Below are 21,460 nucleotides of genomic sequence, written 5' to 3'. Positions count from 1 at the left end.
TGGACAGCCTGACACCTCACGATGGGGTGCATCAACCCTGCAACAGGTGGGTTGTTAGTTTTGGGTGGTGATTGCTCGGTTTGTATTTTGTTATGGAAAGAAAGATCTGATGGCAGATCTTGAGCCCAGCAAGAGGTGTCTAATGCTGATGTCAGCTGAGAGAGCACCCATGTCGGGGGCAGGAGGCAGAGAGAACTTTGGAAGAGCCAGGAGACAAAAAGGACTGGTGGTGATGATGCATTTGGTTGCCATGGTTTTAGAGGCGGGGTGGAAGATGCACACTGCAATGGGGTTAGCGTTGGCGCTTATGTTGGCTGTGGTGGGCAGTAGTCATGGTGCTGAGTTTGGGATGATCATTAGGGTGACCCTTCTACTAGTCTCAGTCCCAATTTGGTATTAATAATGTAATTTTTCAATATGTAACCATGGACTTTCAGTCAGAATAACCTTCCCTTTATACTGAAAGAACAGTAACGTCTGCCTGTGACGGGGAGAGAGAAAGCACTGTGTGTGTGCGTGTGTGTTTGCACGAACCTCCTTTGTGTGTCTGCTGTGAACTGAGCACAGAATGGCCCCCGCCTTTGCAGATAGCAGTCCTGTGAGGTTTAAAGGTGCAGTACACAGAAAATCACAGGCATAAGCACATTGACATGTCTAAACATGCCTCATTTCAGATCCAAGTCCAGCAGGAGATGGGTACGGGACGGTGGCTGTAGCACAAAGTGAGATGGGCAGACTCTGCATCATGGTGGCAATGGTAACATGACTTGTGATTTACAGCTTATCCTTCTGCACTGCTAACGCCCCCTGACCAGTCTCTGGGGTAACCCTAGTACCCCAAGGCCATGTCTCCCCTTGGGAATTGCCTCAGCATCACTTCTTGTGCGAAGGCAGGAACTCCTCAATCCCCCAGTGGTAGAGTCGCTGTCATTAGCTGTTCATATGACTGGGAGCTCCAGCTCAGAGATGAGCAGGACTCGTCCCCCCACCCCTGTGCAGTTTCTGGTCCTAGCTTCAGGAGCTGTATTGATGGCTACCTGCATAGGTGGGAAATGGAAGAAGGAGTATCTTTAATAAAAGCAGTTCAGAGCAATCTGGGGAAGGCCTGCTCCTCCAGGCATGATGGGATGAGAGCTAAGCCACCAGTCAGAGCCTGCCCCCATACCTGTATATAAAAGCAATACAACAAAAAACTGCTGGGCAAGAGATGGAAATGGAACAGTGTTCTGGAAAGTAAAAAGCCCAGCCACCATCCCAGGGTATTTATTAATGTAGCAGCGTGAAATTCCTCTGGGTGCAGCAAATGAGACATAAAGTGTAATGCCCGATGAAAGCACAAAAAGACATTTTCAACAGATGGAAAAAACAACTTTAATACAAAAATAAAAATTGATAGACTATGCCGTTGGTAATCCAAATACCAGGTAACTCTTTAACAGTACCCATTACTGTCTGCAAAGTATATTTCAATTGTTAAATGTGCTGCCTGATCTGTCATCATCCAGGATTTAAAATGATGAATCCTACCCTCTTCCATCTTCTTCATTGTAAGAAATTAATCAAGATGTCTGACAAACGGCTGCCGAGCTCTGTGGAGACTTCAGACCCCCAGACCATGCTCGCTGTCACTCGGGGCTGGAACACGGACACTGACCTTTCAGTGGCATGTCTCCTCCCTATTTTAAAGCTGTTTTTGAGGAGCCCCCATTTTAGGGTGTGTTAGTGACTTTTACGTGGCTGATGTGCTAAGTCACTGGTAACCAGTCCGTGAGCTGTCCACGCAGACATTGTGATCACCAGCTAAATATCTGTGGTGTCGGGGTGGAACTCCAGACTCTGCTCCTGGACAGTGGGAGGCTTACACCTCCGTTAAAAGAGGAGAGCCTTTAGCAATCCTGGTGTTGGGGTTTAGACCCTCTTCTCAGCCCTCCAGCCACTAACCTGCCATGATCAGATCTTTGAGCCCATCTGACACATTCCAGCTTTTGTACATTTTATGTATAGAAATGACCAAGACCCAGTCACTTTTTTGGCTCAGTTTTTATTATTGTTTCACCTGCTTCTAAGTGGAAACTGTGGGTGCGCACAGATTGGCGGATGCAGTCATAGAAACATAGAATATCAGGGTTGGAAGGGACCTCAGGAGGTATCTAGTCCCACCCCCTGCTCAAAGCAGAGCCAACCCCAACACCAGTCAGTTCCGGAAGAGATGAATTCGTCACTTCTGCTCTGGGCCCCCCCACTCTGGGCCCCGTGCTTTCCTGGCTGTACATTGTGACATCTGCTGCAGATGTAGGAAGTGGGTGAGGGCCAGTCTGGCCCAGTCAGTCTTCTTCCTCTCTGCCGAGACTGCCAACAGTTGCAGCTGTTTTTGTGATGGGGGTGCTGGTCTGAAGCCCCCCCCACCCCACCCTTCAACAGCAGATGCTTTTGCTGAGTAACTGTTTTCACAGGTTCTGCAAGGAGCTGCTCTGTCCTGCAAAGTAGCTCATTTGTCTTTATCCTCAGAGGAGTGCCTCTGCCGCTCCTGCTTTTTTGGTTGTTTTGTGGCCCTCGGCAGTGTAGGAGACTCCGAGAAGTGCAATGAAGAGGAAGCCAGTTCAGTTCCTTCCCCCTGCGTGGCTGTGCTGCTGGGAGGGAGGAGCTGGCTCCCAGTTTTCACTCAGCTGGAATCTCCTCATTTATATGCCTCAGAAACAATTTCTGTGAATTTAATTAATCACAGTTTACATGCTAATAACCCTTGAAATATTTTTATGGGTAAATAATGGAAATTCCCTGCTGTGGGGGGATCTGCTGGTTCCAACTTTCAATTATTTCATAATTTCCTTTCCATAAAATGATCAGAGAGTGAGACCATGGAAACTAACAGGAAAGGATAATTAGCAGCTGCGGTGTGGACTGGTCCTAGAGCGGGAAAGATCTTATTCAACGGCTGCTAAGTGTCGATGTTTAATAAGGGAGGCCTGATGTCTTTGGTGCCACCCAGGGAGCACCACCAAGTTCGGGGAGCCTGGCCTCCGCTGTCAGCTGCAGCACTGAAATCACAGCGTCTCTGGTTGTAACGGGGGAGACTCAGACTAAGGAGGCTCACGTTGGATTCAAAGTGTGTTCTTTGGCCGTCCTGCCTGGCTGGCTGGTTGCGTAGGCTTGCCTGCCCGTCAGTGGTACCCAGGGTAGAGATGGGGAGTCAGGGATTCACCAGGTGCTCAGGACTATATGGAATGGGGCCCCACAGACACCTAAGGTAGATACAGACGTGGGGCCAGACTGACACTACCAAGGGAGTAGAGATAAATGTGCCTTTAAATCACTTTTATTTCCCTCCTGATGCTGGGGCTGGCCAGGGCCAGAGTGCCCACGCGAGGCTCGGCTGGGCCAGCGGTCTGGCCCTATACCCTTCTCTATCTGAGGTGTTTGCGGCGCCCCAGCCTGCCCAGTCTCTGGGCACCTGATGAGTTGTTATCCACAGGGTAACACTGACTGATGCTGTGACCTCAAGGGGCCCGTCCAGCAGCTGGGGATCACCAGAAGGGCTCCGGTCATGGCCACTTTCTCCTGGGAGTGGCCCCTAGGCACGAGGGGAGAGGAGGACATGGCACGGGCCAGGCGCCAGCTCTGCTGTACCAGGGATGCCCCTCACACAGCGGGATGCTCACACAGATGGGTCAGTTGATGCAATGCCTGGAGGGGGAAATTTCCAGACAACTTTCCTCTGACTCTGTTACTAGGTGACACGTCTGTGGAAATTCTCAGTCCCCTTGTGGAGCAGCATCTACCTGGGGACGCTCCCCCCGCCGCTGCTTTACAGCCTCATGGGCTGAGTGAGTGTTGCCTCTCCCTCCACACTAACTGCACAGGAGCTCGCAGGAGGACATGGCTCCCAACAGGGCAGATAGGGTTGGGCTGACTCCAGCTTCGCTCTCACTGCTCTCTTGGGCCACAGCTCAGAGCACAACCAGGCCCCCTCAGAACAGGGAGAGGCAGTGCACTGGTGGGGCTAGACTAAAGCAAATTCACGTGCTATAGAGAAGAGAAAAGTGCGAAGGCATCATTCACCAGACACATCTCTGCAGCTCAGAAAGGGCCTGGTGCCACTTGTGCCCATTCATGAACAGAACTGGCACTGCCCTCTGAGGCTAATGCAATGACAGATGGCTGCCCCACTGCGCAGCGGATGTGCGCTGGGGGAGGTGACTGAGCCCCCTCGCATGGCTGGCTGTGAGTTGGGATGGGGGGGCTGAGCCCCCTCGCACGTCTGGCTGTCGGCTGGGGGGGGGGGGCTGAGTCCTCTTGCACGGCTGGCTGTGGGTTGGGATGTCGGGGGGAGGCTGAGCCCCCTCGCACGGCTGGCTGGGGAGGGAGGGGCTGAGTCCCCTCGCACGGCTGGTTGTGGGCTGGGGAGGGGGGGCTGAGCCCCCTCGCAAAGCTGGCTGTGGGTTGGGATGTGGGGGGAAGGCTGAGCCCCCTCGCACAGCTGGCTGGGGAGGGGAGGCTGAGTCCCCTCGCATGGCTGGCTGTGGGGAGGGGCTGATTCAATAATCTGCCTTGTTGCTCCAAGTAACGAGGTGATGGAGTGACAGGTACCTTGTCTGGCTATCACAGGTTGCTAAGCTGTGGGACGCTCCGTCTGGGTGCGAGGGCCGAGTTCTCTGCTCCCTGGGGAGGAGGAAGGTTCATCTCTCTCCATCCTATGCCAGGGGCTGGGCCTGCAGTAAGTCTATGTGGAGTGGAGATTCCTTTGCAATGGAGAGTTTTACTGGGTGTCAAGGGAGAAAGAAACAAACCCCCAAACCCAGTGCAGAGAATTAACCTGGGCAGACCCTGCCTCTCTGCTGTGTGTGGGGCATGCGGGGAGGTTATTGGTGCATGGAGGGTAGTGGAGATATGACTTGCACAGTGCTTTTAATCCAGCAACCAAATAGTTAATGAATTGTGAACTGTGTGTATGTGAACTCAGCTGGAGTCCATGCCAGCTGATCACACAGGCAGAGGGAGGGATTGGCAGGAGCACCGGCTCCACAGCCCATGGGCGCTGGTCAGTCTGCAGCTGGAGCTCCTAGTCTGGGCAGAGCAGATCTCTGGAAGGTGGTTGGATCTCTAGCTGCTTGAAAGACTCTTTCTGGTCATCACGAAAGGGAAAGATTTTGTTTAGGACAAGGCGTGAACGTGTGTCTGCTAGTCTGATGGTTTTCTCCTCCGTGCTTGTTGTTATGATTGAACTGTCACTGTTTATCCCTGGAGTGGTGGGAGTGTGAAGCACCTTACAAATAACATTATTATTTTCATCCTGTAGAGAGGACTTGAGGCCAGATCCTCAATGGGTGTAAATCATCCAAATTCCAGTGGAACTACCCTGAGGAAATGGCCCTGCATCTGTATGCTCATTAAATGCCAGGTCTGCTGCTGGAGATGTTATAACTCCATGTTCCCCCATAGCAAAGTGCACCCTTCTGCCAGACAGTGGAGTATGTTGGAATAGTTTAGCATGGTCCGGTTTCCAGACCCCTTACACACACACACGCACGCTCGCTCGCTCTCTGGAATGTGGTGGTGTCAGAGAGTAGCGCTTGCTAAGGAGGAGACCACCATCACTCAGTGTGATTATTATAAATGCTGGGAGATAATTGTACTGTTCCTAATTTATGTTTCCTTTTCCTCCTGCCTGCAGTGTTTTCCCTTTCACTTAATGCTGTATTCACTGTTGTAATTACTACTTTGGTCTGTAATATCTCTATCTGAAGTTCCCAGCCCCCAGCCGCCTTCAGGACTTTCACCATAAAGAAGTGTAGTGTCTCAGCTGTGAGGGTCCTGCTGAAATAGCTCCCTAAATAAATAAAGGCAAATTAGATATTGGAAAATAACTGTAAATATCATCTAAATTCCTAGGGAACTGACTCTCACCTTCTGTGCTAGGGACAAAGGCGCTCAGCCTGAACAATACTATTGGAAGGAAATCTAACAAACACTGGCCATCAGGCTCCATGGACTGAAATCGGAGAAGAGGCTGGTAATAAATAAGGACCAAATTCAAAGGTGTGCCTGGGAGGCAGACAGTGCCAGGGACAAAGGAGGAAGTGGAGTAAGTATCATCAGGCTCATATAAATTCATCCTGCATGTCAAGCCTGAAGAAGCGACTCGTGAATGTGAGCTTGCAGGGGACAACTTGTACCAAAGTCTAGCACCCCTCCCCAGGTGCTCTGGGGCTGACGTGCGGCTCTGCCACTTCCTCTCTGCCTGAACCGTCCCATGGGGATAAACAACAAGCCCCTGGCTGAGAAACCAACAGGTAGGTCACTCCCAGGTGTCCCATTGCTGGATTAATCCTTCTGTGTCCAGCCCGCAAGCCCCCCTCTCCCTACTGGGCTTTGCTCCCTACAATCATGTATGTGATATATTGTCATTTTAAGATGCTTAATGAACTGATCAAATTTTATCAGTGACTTTCTCACTAGTCTTCCCTTCCCCCATGAAATACTGGTAAAAGCTCCTCTTGTTCCTTCCTTTTGGCAGCATTAGTTCATTCTTTTTTCTGCGGTCACCTTCCCCCTATAAGCGATCTTGTGTGTGTCCTGGCTTCTCCTCCATGTCCATTCTGGGTACTACTTTGTGCCCTACGGTCCTTTGAGGAGAGGCACCTCCACTGTTCCCAGCATTCTTCTTTCATGGGTATCTGTTGATCCCCTCTAGGACTCTTCAGCCTTCTTGTGGATTTTAATATTCCTGCCATTGCACATGCTTACTAGACTGAAATCCAACATCTCATATCTTGTTCTGCTGCTTTCAATGTCCTTCGCTGTGCGGAGTCCACCCACCTTGTAGCCACTGGCCCCGAGCTCCTGGTCATTTTCAGCAGTGCCCTCCCATCAGCATGAAGTGGATCCAGGATGGGTTCCCCTCTAGTTGGATCCTCTACTTCCTGGACCCTAAAGTTGTCCCCCTAGGAACCTCAGAACCCCTTTGGTGGGCTGGAGCACTGTGAGGGGCACAGGCCAGATGCTGGGCTAGCTAGATGTTTGGCTGCATTTGTTACTCTGCTGATATCTGGGGAGCTACAATTCCCACGTGTGCTATCTCACAAGGAAGCCCAGGAGCATATTGTCCTTGCTGTTCTTTGGCCACATGGGTCTGTAGCAGGTGCCCACTGTCCCCAGTATCTCACTTATAGCCTCACCACACATCCTTAACAGAGTGTATCTCACTGGCTTAGTACAAGCTCAGGGTGCCACCTTTCACCTCTTCTGGCCTCTCCTAGAACACTGTACTGGTCATTGCTGTAGAGAGTTGGTGCTGATTCATTTGACCTTGTGGCCCCTACATCAAGCACAAATATCAGAGTTTTGGGGATTCTCCACTTCCCTTTGGCGTGTACATTCTGTGTCTTGTGCCACAGGGGCAAGTCACTGTAAATGAATCATATTCAGCAAAAAGCTATTCTGCTGCATCTGCTACATGGCTCCTGGAAGGATCCAACATCCTTCTCTCTGTGCCTTGTGTAGCTCCTCAGATCTTGCTTGAGCTGCTGGACTTTGTGGATTAGAGTGGTGTCAGGGATGTGGCTTTAGAAGGATTTGTTGCTATGGAATTGTTCAGGTAGAAACTCTCAGTGTTCTGTCTCACAGCCTTTTAGCAGGAAAGAGTATCTTTGCACTGCCAGTCCCAGGTCCCTGAGGTTCTAGTTTAAGGCATCTGCTGAAGGTATTTTCCAAAACAGGGACAATGCTGTACGCTAGTATAAGCTCCTGAAGAGGGCAGCATGGGTTAGCTGATTTTACCTTACAGAGAATAGTACTTTACATTCCAAGCATGTCTAAGGCAGAGCTAGTGAAATGTAAAAGAGCATTGAAGGAATCGGTAGTAAAACTCTTGGCTCTGTGATAAGATGCCTGGGTTGGGCAAACAGAGTTATCCACCATTCCTGCTACTACAGGAAAATATCCCCTTTACCAGCAGTTTGCTACCTTGCCACAGGCTGTATCTGACAGGCAAATAAGTGCTGATTCCACAATGCAATATGTGCTGGCTGTCTGTCCTACTCTTCTCTCCAGCATGATGGGAAAACAGAAGGAAACTTACAGGAAACCCCACCTGTTAGTAAAGTTGAGCTTCCTGGAATGTATTTTCCACCATATTTTATGATCTTCTATGTTTGCTCTTTATTCCCTCCCTTTCAGTGCCAGTTAGGCCTATGGTTCACACCTGGGCACGCTACGAAGAGCCATGTTACAAGAAGTGTGTGTATCAGCAGCACTCGTATGATGGTTTCTAATAAAACAGAAACATCGCATATCAGCTTCCATTTACTTAACTGCTTGTCACCATTTCCCAAACAGCCTGCTCCGGGTGGACTTTCTTTTAAAACGGTTGGTTTCTCTTTTCTATGTTACGAACACACAACAGACTGCATCAGTGGAACGTTATGGCTGCACAGTTAAAATACAAAGTCAGGAAATGTAAAAGTTAAGGTTCCAGCAGCAACATTAACCCGGCTGCATGCACGTTCTGTCTGTTTACAACAGACAGGGGCATAGTAAACTACACATTCCGCCAGAAAAACAGGGACAGAAAATACTGCATAGGAGCAAACGCTGGGAGGAATCCTGTGGACTTTGATGTTTATTCTTTGCACCAGTGTTGTTTTGTGAATTTACTAATAGTTGCTTGGAGCTCTGCAGGTTACCCCTAGCTGAGGTACAAGGAGTGGGGTGAGTCTCTTTGCTGTTCCTATCATTTGCCTGCACACCGTGTTCAGTGGCTTCCATTGCCCTGCCTGTAGCTTGGAGATGAAGTGCTGGCTCCAGGAGTATTGTCCATGTCACTCATTTTCAAAGGTTGTGTGCGGTTTTACTGTGTGTTTCAATGAGGTCTGTCCAGCTGCCCTCGTGCATCTTGTCCCAGCAAGCAGCCTCTGGCCTGGCAGGTGGGGCAGCGATATCCCAGTTGGACAGAGAGAGCCTGGTATAAGTGGGAAGAAATCCAGTCCCCATATGTCCTTTGTCCTGCGCATGGATCAGCGCTATTATCAGTACTCAGGACAGGGCGATGTCCAGGCACAGTCTCCCCTGCCCCAGGCCCTGGGAAAGCCCACTCTCCATAGGATGGAAGAGATGTTGATATGCAGGGGGGATGGTAAGAACTGGCAGTGCAGCTGTCATGGGGGGGCGAAGATCCAGCTTTTGCAGTGTGTCCTATTGGATCCGTTGCTGCTCCTGGAGTCTCCCTGCCCAAAGAGCTGCTCTTCAGAATTGGACGGATGCAATGCAGATAATGGCAGGTCAGCTGTACGTGGGGACACACTGCAGTAGCTGATCAGCAGTGGAAGACTACTAATAAGGTGGGCTTCTTTTTCTTGAGCCAATATTTATCTTTTGCTCTCTTGTCCTTAGAGACTGTGCAGAATCCCACAATAAACAAATAGCCGCCATCTTTGGCAAGAAGGGACAGCAGCAGCCAGGAGGCAAAGCTGCTCAGAGCCACAGAATGAAGAATTTGGCTCTTGTAGAAGCTAATTAACCAGTAACATATTAGCCAAGTCTTGCATCTTTCCCATAGCTCTTATACTTCTCTTCTCTTTGCACTTTTCGCTATCTCCCCTCTGTTTAGGAATCTACCCAGTTCATCAGACAAGTTTTGTGTCTTCAGGTTTGTGAACATATTATTAACTAGTAGCTGAAGGCATTTGGACCAAGTTATCCACCATCTGTACAGTCTGCCTCAGACAACAATGAAATTGTTGCATTCAGATTAGCTGTAGGGCAAGGGTGGTGATTGGTGAGTTACTTCTGATATCACAATGGTCTAGGACGCTTGGCATGGCATAGGTACATGCCTTTCTACAGCCATACACCATATGGGTGTAACTCGTAGAGGCAAAATGGGTGAGAATTTAAAAAATGAACGGTCACAGACTGCAAATCCCAGTGATGATTGAGCCTGGTGATATTCTGAACAAAAGAGCCCTCAAGCATACTTGTAGCTGGTTCTGTCCCTCCACACTGACTCGACAAACATTCTAGGGTTCAGAGTGACAATCCTGAAATCTTACTGCATAGATTGTTAAGCGCTGACAATGCGCTCAGTTGTGTGTAAGACTAAATAGAATCTCTGCCCCAAGAAGCTTACAATTTAAAAAAATATAAGATGCTTTCTCACTGAGAGACTAGTCACCTGGGAGACCCAGATGAAGGGGTTATTTCAGTTAATCCTCTGATTTGGGGAACGGTTTTCCTCCTCATCATTGGAAGCAAGGATGGACATACACTTACAACAAGCCCGTAATGCTAACTTGCAGGGGAAATCCTAGAAAAGAACTTTAGCTCATTTGGTATTACTGTGGATGGCCGATCAGGATTAATGTTATTACAAGTAATACAAGTGGGAATCACAATGATTAGGCCGTTCTTTTAATGAGTTTTCCAAGAAGGATAATGACAGTTTGTACACCTTCCATGAGCTTCCACGTGCCAAGCAGCTCTGGCACCTCACCGCAGCAAGTGGCGATTCTCTCCTGCCCTTCCAGGCTTTCCAACCATGAAGTTACACAGCGTTCATCCCTATTCAGACGGTGCTTAGCCACAAACCCACAAGACAGGGAAGAGTGGGGCAAACAGAAGAGACGGTGCCTCAATCCAAGTGCTTGTGTTGTGGGACAGCTGGGTGAGTTGCATGCCCTGGCTGTTGTCTGCCCAGCGCTGAGTAGATTTCCCTGCCTCGTGATTTGGGTAGCAGGAGAGGATTCTATCTGAATGTGAGCTACGGGTTCTGGAGTATTTTAGATTGTGACAGTATCACAAGAACCATGTGAGTCTCTGCTTTCCATCTTTCCTTACAGCTCCTGGAATGGCCATTGTCAGGAATAGCCCATTCACTGGGAGTGTCTGCGCCCAGGGTTTCTACAGCGCCTGCCCTCTCCCCCTCTCAAATGGCGACTGAATTGAGTAAAACAAAGCTCACATGAGAGAGAGTACAGCACACTCATTAAACTGCAACACATCCGCCCGGGAAGCAAACGGAGTAAGAGGAGGAGGCATCCAGTTCTCCTGGACCAGCTCTTAAGCCTGCACCACAGTTATCGTGTCTTCGTTAAGCACTGATTGTGCTTGGCCCTGTATGAAACACATGGTTGCTGCCCCACAGACCTTACAGTCTGCATAGTTATGGACCAAACCCTCCTGGAGGAGAGCAGCAGGCATGGACTTTGGGTGTTCTTGCAGAATACTGTTCAGCCAGTGTAGTACCCACGTGCTCAGAAGAAACCTGATGCTGGCTCAGCTCATAACTGACCTAGCACCGAAGATCATGTATATGAGTTTCTGGCTACTAACCTGGGAAGCTCTTGACTGTGGAAGTGAGGTCAGAGGAAAGGGAAGAGATGCTCTTTCCAACGCTGTGTCGCTAGGCCCAGCGTTTTTGGGAGTGAAGAGATCAAAGTGCAGTTGCAGCTTGGGACCTGGCAGTTCTGTCACATTGTTGGCATACCAGCCTGTGCAGCAGCACACAATCCGAATGCGAGTCTGTTCTGTTCTATAGAGCGAATAGTGTACCGTGTCTAACTGAAGGAAGCCCTAGACCCTTTCCAGAGCCCCAGCCTGTATTTCAGAGGTGAGCTACCTGCCTGAAACACCCTACCATCCTGGCAGCACATTCTCATTCCCATCTGCAATTGGTTAGCTAAACAAGCAGTCTCTACCCCTGCTGCCAAGCTGGGCGAGGTGTCATGACATTACCATTATTCTTAGTTTTACAAGCAATTAAAAAATTAAATCAAAGGGCTGGTGCTAAAAATAACGATTTTTAGTGTAGGCTGGAAAGAAATGGAAACAATTTCAAAGCGTGTTTTAAACACTGCATTTTCATTATAGACATTTCAGCTGCTTTTCTCGCAGCCAGGATCATTCGCTCCAGCTCCTGTGTGTTTTCCGTGCTGAGGCCTGGCAGCTGACAAGGGGGCGCATGCCATGGAAATACTGGGCAAGTGTCACTCACTGATTCCTGCAGCAGGTCATGGTTGAATAATGAGTTAAAAATCCTGGACTGATGATGTTGCCTGACAACATGAAGCGTCCGAGGTGTCAATCCTTGTGTTCTTTTTTGGGTGGAATGAGCTGAAGTAGCTGTGTTCTCTGTGATAAACCCCTCCCCACAGAGAAATGCAAGTCCCTTGGCTTTACACACAGGGAAATTAGTTTGAACCAAGTTTCTAGATCAACGTAGCCAAACAAAACCTTATGACTGCAGATTCCCTGTGACTCTCCATAGTGCTTTTGATTTCTGGACTGAGGCATTTGCAGCTGCAGTATGCAAAAAGTCCTGAGTCCAGCTATATATTATTAAAAGTCTATTTTTGTGGGAATCCCCCAATTTCCTTTCCCGTCACCACAATCCTCAGGCCATAAGCAACAGCAAAGCTCTGTCAGAATCCCCAAGCCCCCTTCAGAAGTGCTGTGCCCAAATGCAACCCCACAGACCTGCACTATTCTTCTGTCCAGGAGCTGATACCACACTAACAATGTCTGAGCCTGTGGGGATGGGCTAGATGTAACTCAGAACTGGTAGATCTTTTCCACCTCTGACTCCTATAATTTGGATGCCTAACAATGGGATTGGCCATCTGGATAACACCAGTGTCCCAGGGGTTAATTTGGTAACCTTGTTAGTGCAGAAAGCAGATATTACCTGCCTTTCAGGTCCACAAATACATTTATTCATGAGAAAAACACCCATCTGTACTGTTCTGTTTTATTTTAAATAACCCCAAAGCATGAAGGGCGGCTGGTAATCTGTATTCCAGCAAGGCTGGGCTTTGTTTCTTTGCCACTTGAATGCTTAAAGAAGACACTTGTAGTTTTTGCAGATTTGTTCAGGTGAGCTGTTCTTGGAGAATGGAATCAGGCCATGACTCTGTCCACAGTCCCAGGGGTCTTATGGTCAGGTGCAGAAATGGAAGGCAATGCAGGTCAGTAATAATTGAGTACCTGCATTCTGAGCACTGTCCATGTCACTTAGTGTAATTGTTATTTTGCTTATTGGTTATGCCCTGTCCTTTGAAAGATTTAGTTATTGGGATTTTTTCATATTCAGTTTTGCATATTTTTTACCTACAGGGCATGTCAAACTCAGCAGTAACTCCAAGTGTAAGGCCAACCTCTGTGACATGGCTGTTGCTAGTTCCAATAGGAACCTAGCTGGCGGACCCAAAAGGTTTGTGACTAGAGAACTGTAAGTCTTAGAAGATTTGGGGTTTTCATGTTATCCTTTGTGAGGGATGCTGGCTTTGCTTAGCTTTCCTCTTGGCGCTTTCTGACCTTATTGCTTTCTTGGAGAATGAAATGGCTGACGCAGTGCTAGATGAACTTGGTCCCTTCTGAGAAGTGAAGAATCCCGCACAATGCAACACAGATTAACTAGAGATCTCTGTTGGGGAAATCAAATGAAATGCCTTGACTGATGATGATGACATCTGGGAACTTTTTGTGGCATCTTGCTTAAGCATGTTGGGTCTGTTGTCATCCTCTAAAACTCAATATGCTACTTGCAGTTCTTTCCTTTTGTTTTTTTTTAAATCAAACGAGACTATGTGAATGCAGCCAGTTCCTTTCAATGGATGTTGGGGCAGAGCCACCGTTGGAACAAATTGTTGTAACTCCACTGAATTCAATGGGGCGAGGATGATTGACACCAGATGAGAATCTGGCTCGGTTTTCACTTTCCTGCTTTGCTCTGCACTGGCTTCAAGTGAGGACAGTCCGATTTTTGCCTTGTGTGGATTAAATCACTCACGTTAAGTTAGTTCAGTTTTGGGTTAATGAGGCAGCAGCACAACCTAAAAGCAGCAGGTCAGGAAGGTTAATAATAATGATTCCTAATTTGATTTTTAAAGCATGCTCCTCCCCTCCATGTCCTCAAGGCACTGCACAAATGGAATTAAAGGAGAGTAATGCATTGTACAATGCAACAAGAGAATCATAACCAAACTGGCCTCCCTAACTCTACTGCTGAAAATCCAAGGGGATTTAATGCAAAAACATAAAGGGGAAGGGAAGGATGTAAATAGGGGCCGAGTCATTGTGATGGAACAAGGGCTAAGGCATCTTTAAAAGCAGGGAAGGAAGAATGAGATGAACGCCAGGAAGAGCCATGCCTGCTGCAACAAGAGGACAGTGTGGTGGGATCCTGTAAAGATAGGAAGATAGGCAGTGCCAGAGCTCAGAGTCCCATCAGAGGAGGCTGAAGGAGGCCAGAACCTGCATGGTCAGGACTCCTAGTGATTCTGCAGCCTTTTCCCTGCATCGATTCATGCGTTTCTTGCTTTTAATTACCTGCTTCCCAGCAGCCTCAAGACTGATGGATGGCAGCACCTTCCTACACCAGGCGCAGCCACTCTGTTATCTGCAGCCCCTGCCCAAGTCGCCCATAAGCCTGGAGGGAGAGACCTCTGTGACTGGCACAGATGGTGATGGAGGCCTCACTGCAGTTACTGTTACTGTCTGTGACCCCAGCAGGAGGCAGACGGAATCATAGATCACGCACGGCAGACATACATGGGCTGAAGTTTCCGGTGCCAGAACTCAGGAGCTCTCACAGCTTTGGCTGTATCCTGGTTCATTAGCACAGTCAGGCAGTCTCTGGTTGGAAGCAGGGACAATGAAGACAAATTCCATGACCCCAGTGTCCAGCCTGAGGCCAGGGAGGAGGGAAAATCTTCTCCCCCAGGCTGCAGAGTAGCAGTAGCATCACACTCCTCCGCTGTGGGGCAGATGAATCCAGGGGGCCTGTGCTTCCTCCAGGCCTTCCAAGGACCTAGGTCATGCAGGGAGACCCCTTGCAGGAACCCTGGGAGAGGACCCATGTGTCATCCTCTCCCCCAGCCATGGGGCCACAAGAGAAAAGGGGAAGAGGAACAGAGGCTGAAGTCAGCAGAGCAGCTGCAGCAACAGTTTACCAGTGACCGTAGGACACCGATGATGTCATCGAGCTGCTGTCTGTGGAGTGACCCCAAACCTTCTATCTCATCTCTGATTGGCTGCTGGCTCCAGCAAGCCCCTCCCATTCACGACTTGTTCACATCAGCCTAGTTCCACCTGCCCCTGTGGCCTGCACCCTCCTCCAGCCCCGTTCCTTTGTTCTTCTTTTAGTTAATCCGTCCCAGCCGTGCGCTGCCGTAACTCAGTAAAACCCACTCAGATATGAGATAAAAGACCAAACTTGTGGTAGGGTTGGCAACTTTCTAATAGCACAAAATTGAACACCCATGCCCCGCCCCTTCTCCGAGGTCCCGCCCCTGCTCACTCCATTCCCCCTCCTTCCGTTGCTCGCTCTCCCCCACCCTCACTCACTTTCCCCAGGCTGAGGAAGGGGGTTGGGGTATGGGAGGGGTGAGGATTCTGGCTGGGGGTGTGGGCTCTGGGGTGAGGCGGGGGATGAGGGGCTTGGGGTGAAGGAAGGGGCTCTGGACTGGAGCAGGGGGTTGGGGTGCAGGAGGGGAGTGAGGGCTCCAGCTAGAGGTGTGGGCTCTGGGGTGAGGCTGGGGATGAGGGGTTTGGGGTGAAGGAAGGGGCTCTGGACTGGAGCAGGGGCTTGGGGTGCGGGGGGAGTGAGGGCTCCAGCTGGAGGTGTGGGCTCTGGGGCGGGGCCATATATGAAGTGTTTGCGGTGCAGGAGGAGGCTCAGGGCTGGGGCAGGGGATTTGGGGGGTGTGGGGTGCAGGCTCCAGGAGGGAGTTTGGGTGCAGGAGAGGAATCCGGGCTGGGGCAGAGGGTTTGGGGTGAGGGGTCCTGGTGGCGCTTACTGGAGCTCCTGGAAGTGGCTGCCAGGTCCCTGTAGCCCGTGGATGTGTGGGCAGCTAGGGAGGCTCCATGCGTTGCCCTCGTGCCCGCAGGCGCTGCCCTGCAGCTCGCATCGGTCATGGTTCCCGGTATCTAGGGGCCAATGGGTCTAGGGGTTGCAGGGACCCGGTGGCCACTTCCGGGAGCTGCGTGGAGTTAGGGCAGGCAGGGAGCCTGCCTTAGCCCCGGACCCCCACTGCGCCGCCAACTGGACTTTTAATGGCCCGGTCAGCGGTCCCTTTTCGACTGAGCGCTCCGGTCAAAAACCAGATGCCTGGCAACCCTAACTTGTGGAGTCTGCATGACGCTTCCAAACCAGTGCCCTCCTTGTACGTTCCAGCCCTTCCCCTCCTGGGTCTGTTTTGACTAGTCAGACTGAGCTCTTTGTGGCAAGGACTGTCTCTCACTGTGTCTTTGCAGCACCCCACTATGGGGCCTGATGTTTGCTGGAGCTTCTAGGTGCTACCCTAATGCAAGTTAATCAGTCAACATCTGGTCTAGGCCTCCATGCAACCCCAGAAGAGGGGGCAGGAGCTGGCCCTAAAAAGTGACAAATTGCAGAAAATTAGCTCTTTCCCTGTGAAGTTCAAAGAAGCTGGTCTCATTTCACCAGAGCAGGGTGGGCAGAGCCCCAGGGTCATTCCCTGCCTGGGCAGGTTTATGCTTGACTGGGAAAGGAGGTTGAGCTTAGGAAGGGCGTAGCTAACGCATTTGATTCGATTCAAGTTCTGTGATGCGGTGTGTGCCCCACACAGGCACTGAATGGATTAATGGGGGCCGGAGTGGCCAATTCTGTTATCTGGCTGCACCTGGAGGGGAGCCAGGCTTAACTACTCATGAAGCTGAGTGGGGCACAAGCAGGCTGGTTATTATAAAGAGGGGACGTTTGTAGCAGAAGGGGGCTGCAGGGAGAGGATCTGCTGTCACTTTCTGGGGGATAGAAGAGATAGGAAGTAGCCCAGGGAGGCAGCAAGAAATCTGAGGGCTACCTGGGCTGCCAGGTACAGGGTCCCTGGGCTGGAACCCAGAGTAGAGAGAGGGCCTGGGTTTCCTACCAGCCGCCGAGGAAGGTGGGGTGAAACCCTCTGGGGCAAGGGGTCTAAGCACCATGGAGCCCAGAGACAGCCAGAAGACCTGCTGTAAGGTCATGGGACCATAGCTTGGATGGACTCTTTTACCCCAGAAGGGGTGGACTAAAGCATGACCTGGCTGGAGGGCGGGGTTGTGGGAAGAGAGACCACCGCAGCGATTGATTGACTGTCGGCAGGGGGGGGTCCTATGGGGAGAGAGCTGCTGTGCCATACCTGGCCACAAGGAGGTGCTCCTACATTGCATGAACCCCTTTGCTTACACTCCTCCTGACACCATGGTATCTGAGCCCCTTGCAGTAGTGCATTCAGCAATGAGACTATGTCGTTTGTTCTCATCTCCCCATGGGGAGAAGCACGTGGAATGTGGCTTTGATAGGGCTTTAGAGTTTGTGTTTCATAAATATACCTGTTGATACATGTTTATGTTGGAGATGGCAGGTCCAAGAAATGCGCCTTGCCCTTGGAGCAGAAGGTGGCAAGGTCTGTGATGTTCCTGGGGGAGTTTGTTCCACAGTCTGACTGGCCCTGAGGCAGTTTTGTCTGCCCACATGAGCTTTACCTTTATAGTGGAGAGTTCCATGGGACCTGAGGAACAGAGCTGTGTCTAGCAAAGCCTGACCCACACTTGGCCTTTTTCCTAGTTTAAATGCAAGGTAACGCCGTTAGCTGGTTGCATTCTAGGCTAGGCTATGATGCAACCAGCTAAAATCAAGTTGAAGCTGTTACTTTGCATCTGCACTAGGAAAAGGTGGAGTTTAGGAAGTTGGCTACATGCAACTGCTTTCCCTTTCAGCAAACCTCGCTGCTTAGATTCAGCCCCTCGAAGCGGAGAAGAATACTGCAGATCTTTTAGCAGGCACCTGATTGTTTTGAGGGGAGGATATTTGTGCGGTTTTTGTCTGTTGTTGATTTCTAATGAGGTTTCCTGTAGACACACTATTAAACTAACATAATTAAAGCAAATATTGTTTCCGGATATGTAAATGAGTCTTCTCAGAGCTTGTGTATTGGAATAATTTTGGTGTGTGAATTTATTAACTATTAACTTTTGTGTGCAATCAAACCTGAAACATTACAGTTTTTTCTAATAGTTATATGTTCAGTTGTTATTAAATTTGACTTTTCAGAAATGATTATGAGTAACCTAATTAAACAGTTTTATATATTAACAAGGCAATTTGCTCCAATGTAATTAGAGACCCATAAAGTGCAATTTACAAAGTGAAAACTGTGAGACTGGGCCACCATGCTGGCTTCAGACATCTGCAATCCTGTACCATTACTCAGGCTTGTAAGGAATGAAGTATGCTCGCAAATTCTCCCCAGCACCCTCACGACAAACCAAGGAATCCCACCCATTCCGTCTGGGTGTCAAATCCTTTTCTGTTTTAGAAAGTAAAATGTCTGGGGATGTAAGTTCTGAAGTTTTAAATAACTTGGAAATTGGGCATATGGGATGAGGAGCTGTTGTTGATATTGGAAGCTACCCCCTCACATGGGCCAGACTCACTGCTTGCGTAAGCAGACATGGCACCCCTGACGAGAAACCAGTGGCGTTATGTCTGGCTGCACTAGTGATGACAAATGAGACTTGCTTTTGAGGTACATAAACAAAGAGCCTCATGGGGCATGTCTGCACCATGTGAAGATTTACCCAGCAGTGACTGAATTTTCCAAGTCTGTCTCATTGGTGCAGGAGGCTTTGATGTTTTGCTATGGTTTGTTACATGTGAAATGTTAACTTTAAATGGTGTTTCCTGTGGGAGCGCAACAAAGCTTTAAACTTCTTCGAATGGTAAACATATTTTCAGAAAATGCGAGAACAACAACTGGGTGTGTTTTATGGGCCCTGCGCTTTACAGTTCTGCTGCTGGGAGAAGGATTCTGCCTATCGGTTAAAGTACAAGTTGGGAGCCAGGCACTCCTGGGTTCTAATTCCTGGTCTGACACAGTGACTCTCTGGGTGACCCTGGATAAGTCACATTGCCTCGCTGTCTCACTTTCTCTATCTATACAATGGGAACAATGAGCCTTCCCTCCCGCACAGAGGACGTGAGGACTAGTTAGTTATCACTGGATCATTGCTAGGTATTAGTATGTTTCCCGGCGCTAGGGAATCTCTGTATGTTGCAGAGAGGAGTGACTGGAAAGAACCAGCACTTCCATGGTGGGGAGAATGTTGTGTAGATGGTCTGGGAGAGAGAGACGGAGAACAGGGCTTTTGTTAGAGACTCAGTTCAGACTCTGTCTGTTAAAAATTACAGACAGTTCTAAGCAGAGCCTAAAAGTCATGAAATTATAAAGTCATGGGGGAGGGTTAATTAAAGCCATAATCTCTGCTAATTTCAACGGCAACCTGACTTGATTGATATCTAAAATGAATATGGCAAAATAAAAGTTAAGATCTTAAAGAAAGCGAAAGGCCAGAGCTGGTGTAAAGTACAACTGGAAAAGCAGAAACGTATAGTGACCCATGTGCCAGCGCGCGAGAGCCCTGCACAGAACTGACAAGTGTGACGGGAGCCCCGCTGCCACCGAGCGTGCCCAGAGCCCAGTGCACCTCCCATGTGCCCTGAGCGAGGTAGTGCCCCTTGTAAGAGGATGATGATTTCCCAGACCCAGGATGCACTTTCTCCACATCACCCAAGGCATTCGAATGAGCTGCCCAGCTCCTCGTCAGCCCACTTCAGCCCCGCCGGGGCAGGGCTGGGAACTGGCCCAGCGCACGACTCTTGCCTAGCTGCATGTCTAGATGGCAGGCTGCACAGCAGTCCAGAGGTGCTGGCCATGTACATTCAAACCCAGCTGGGTTTGCCTGCCTGGTTCTGTCCCACCAGTAGCTGATGGCTGTCTGGGCTGCCATCCCCATCTGTTTAGATGAGTCAAGAGAAGAGTAAGAGGTGACTTGATCAAGGTCAACAGGTACCAACACGGGGGAGAGGTTTCTGACAGGAGAGGGTTCTTTGATCTAGTGAAGGCAGAACGAGATCCAGTGGCTGGAAATGAAATGAGACAAATTCACACTAGAAACAAGAAACCAGTTTTTAACAGGGAGGGGAATTAACCACGGGGACAGCTCACCTCGGGCTGTGTGGATTCTCCATCATAGACTCACAGACTTTAAGGTCAGAAGGGACCATTATGATCTTCTAATCTGACCTCCTGCACAACGCAGGACAATCTCATCCACCCACTCCTGTAACAAACCCCTAACCTATGCCTGAGTTATTGAAGTCCTCAAATCGTGGTTTAAAGACCTCAAGGTGCAAAGAATCCGCCAGCAAGTGACCCGTGCCCCACGCTGCAGAGGAAGGCAAAAAACCTCGGGGCCTCTGCCAATCTGCCCTGGAGGAAAATTCCTTCCCGACCCCAAATATGGCAATCAGTTTAACCCTGAGCATGTGGGCAAGACTCACCAGCCAGCACCCAGGAATTCTCTATAGTAACTCAGATCCCACCCCATCTAACATCCCATCATAGGCCATTGGGCATATTTACCGCTAATAATCATAGATCAATTAATTGCCAAAATTAGACTATCCCATCATACCATCATCCCCTCCATAAACTTATCAAGCTTAGTCTTGAAGCCAGATACGTCTTTTGACCCCACTATTCCCCTTGAAAGGCTGTTCCAGAACTTCACTCCTCTGATGGTTAGAAACCTTCGTCTAATTTCAAGTCTAACCTTCCTAATGTCCAGTTTATATCCATTTGTTCTTGTGTCCACATTGGTACTAAGCTTAAATAATTCCTCTCCCTCCCTGATATTTATCCCTCTGATATATTTATAAAGAGCAATCATATCTCCTCTGAGCCTTCTTTTGGTTAGGCTAAACAAGCCAAGCTCTTTGAGTCTCCTTTCATAAGACAGGTTTTCCATTCCTTGGATCATCTTAGTAGCCCTTCTCTGTACCTGTTCCAGTTTGAATTCATCCTCCTTAAACATGGGAGACCAGAACTGCACACAGTATTCCAGATGAGGGCTCATCAGTGCCTTATATAACAGTAGTAACACCTCCTTATCTTTACTGGAAATACCTCGCCTGATGCATCCCAAGACTGCGTTAGCTTTTTTAACGGCCATATCACATTGGCGGCTCATAGTCATCCTGTGATCAACCAATACTCTGAGCTTCTTCTCCTCCTCTGTTACTTCCAACTGATGTGTCCCCAATTTATAACCAAAATTCTTGTTAAGAGCTAAGGGGTGTACAATGTGGTACCAGAAAAACAAGACTGACAGAAGATTGGTTAAATCTAGCATCAGATGATGCCTGCAGTACCTTGTCACTTGTAAACAGGTTGGCTATCAAAAGGATAGCATTAGGCATGTAACTTTGGGAGCAAGCCTTCTTTGGACTCTTATCAGGTCTTATTAGCCAAGATGGTCAGGGTGCAACCCCATGCTTCATGTGTTTCTAAACCTCCAACTGCCAGAAGCACCTGGCACTGGCCCCTGCCAGAGACAAGGTGCTGGGCTAGACGGCCTATGCGTCTTACCCAGTTTGGCTGTTCTTAAAGGTGAATACAATAACAGTGCA

At 49.2% G+C, this 21,460-nt stretch overlaps 1 long non-coding RNA gene across 6 annotated transcripts in view; it reads left to right on the top strand.

Moving 5' to 3' along the window:
* Nucleotides 1-21,460, top strand: part of LOC128844962 (uncharacterized) — an 88,198-nt gene that overhangs the window by 28,867 nt on the left and 37,871 nt on the right. For 3 of the 6 annotated variants that reach the window (XR_008446564.1, XR_008446563.1, XR_008446567.1), the window contains exon 3: nucleotides 5,917-6,082. The exons of 2 other annotated variants lie outside the window; for them this stretch is intronic. This is a non-coding gene — a long non-coding RNA (uncharacterized LOC128844962). Of the gene's footprint in view, nucleotides 1-4,594; nucleotides 4,715-5,916; nucleotides 6,083-21,460 lie in introns of those variants that run through there. One more of the 6 variants, XR_008446568.1, reaches the window with a different exon arrangement.

The sequence above is a fragment of the Malaclemys terrapin genome, chromosome 10, assembly GCF_027887155.1.
Source record: "Malaclemys terrapin pileata isolate rMalTer1 chromosome 10, rMalTer1.hap1, whole genome shotgun sequence".
Lineage (NCBI taxonomy): Eukaryota > Metazoa > Chordata > Testudines > Emydidae > Malaclemys > Malaclemys terrapin.
Note: the sequence above shows the minus strand (reverse complement) of the source record. Positions and strands in the feature narration are given on the sequence as shown.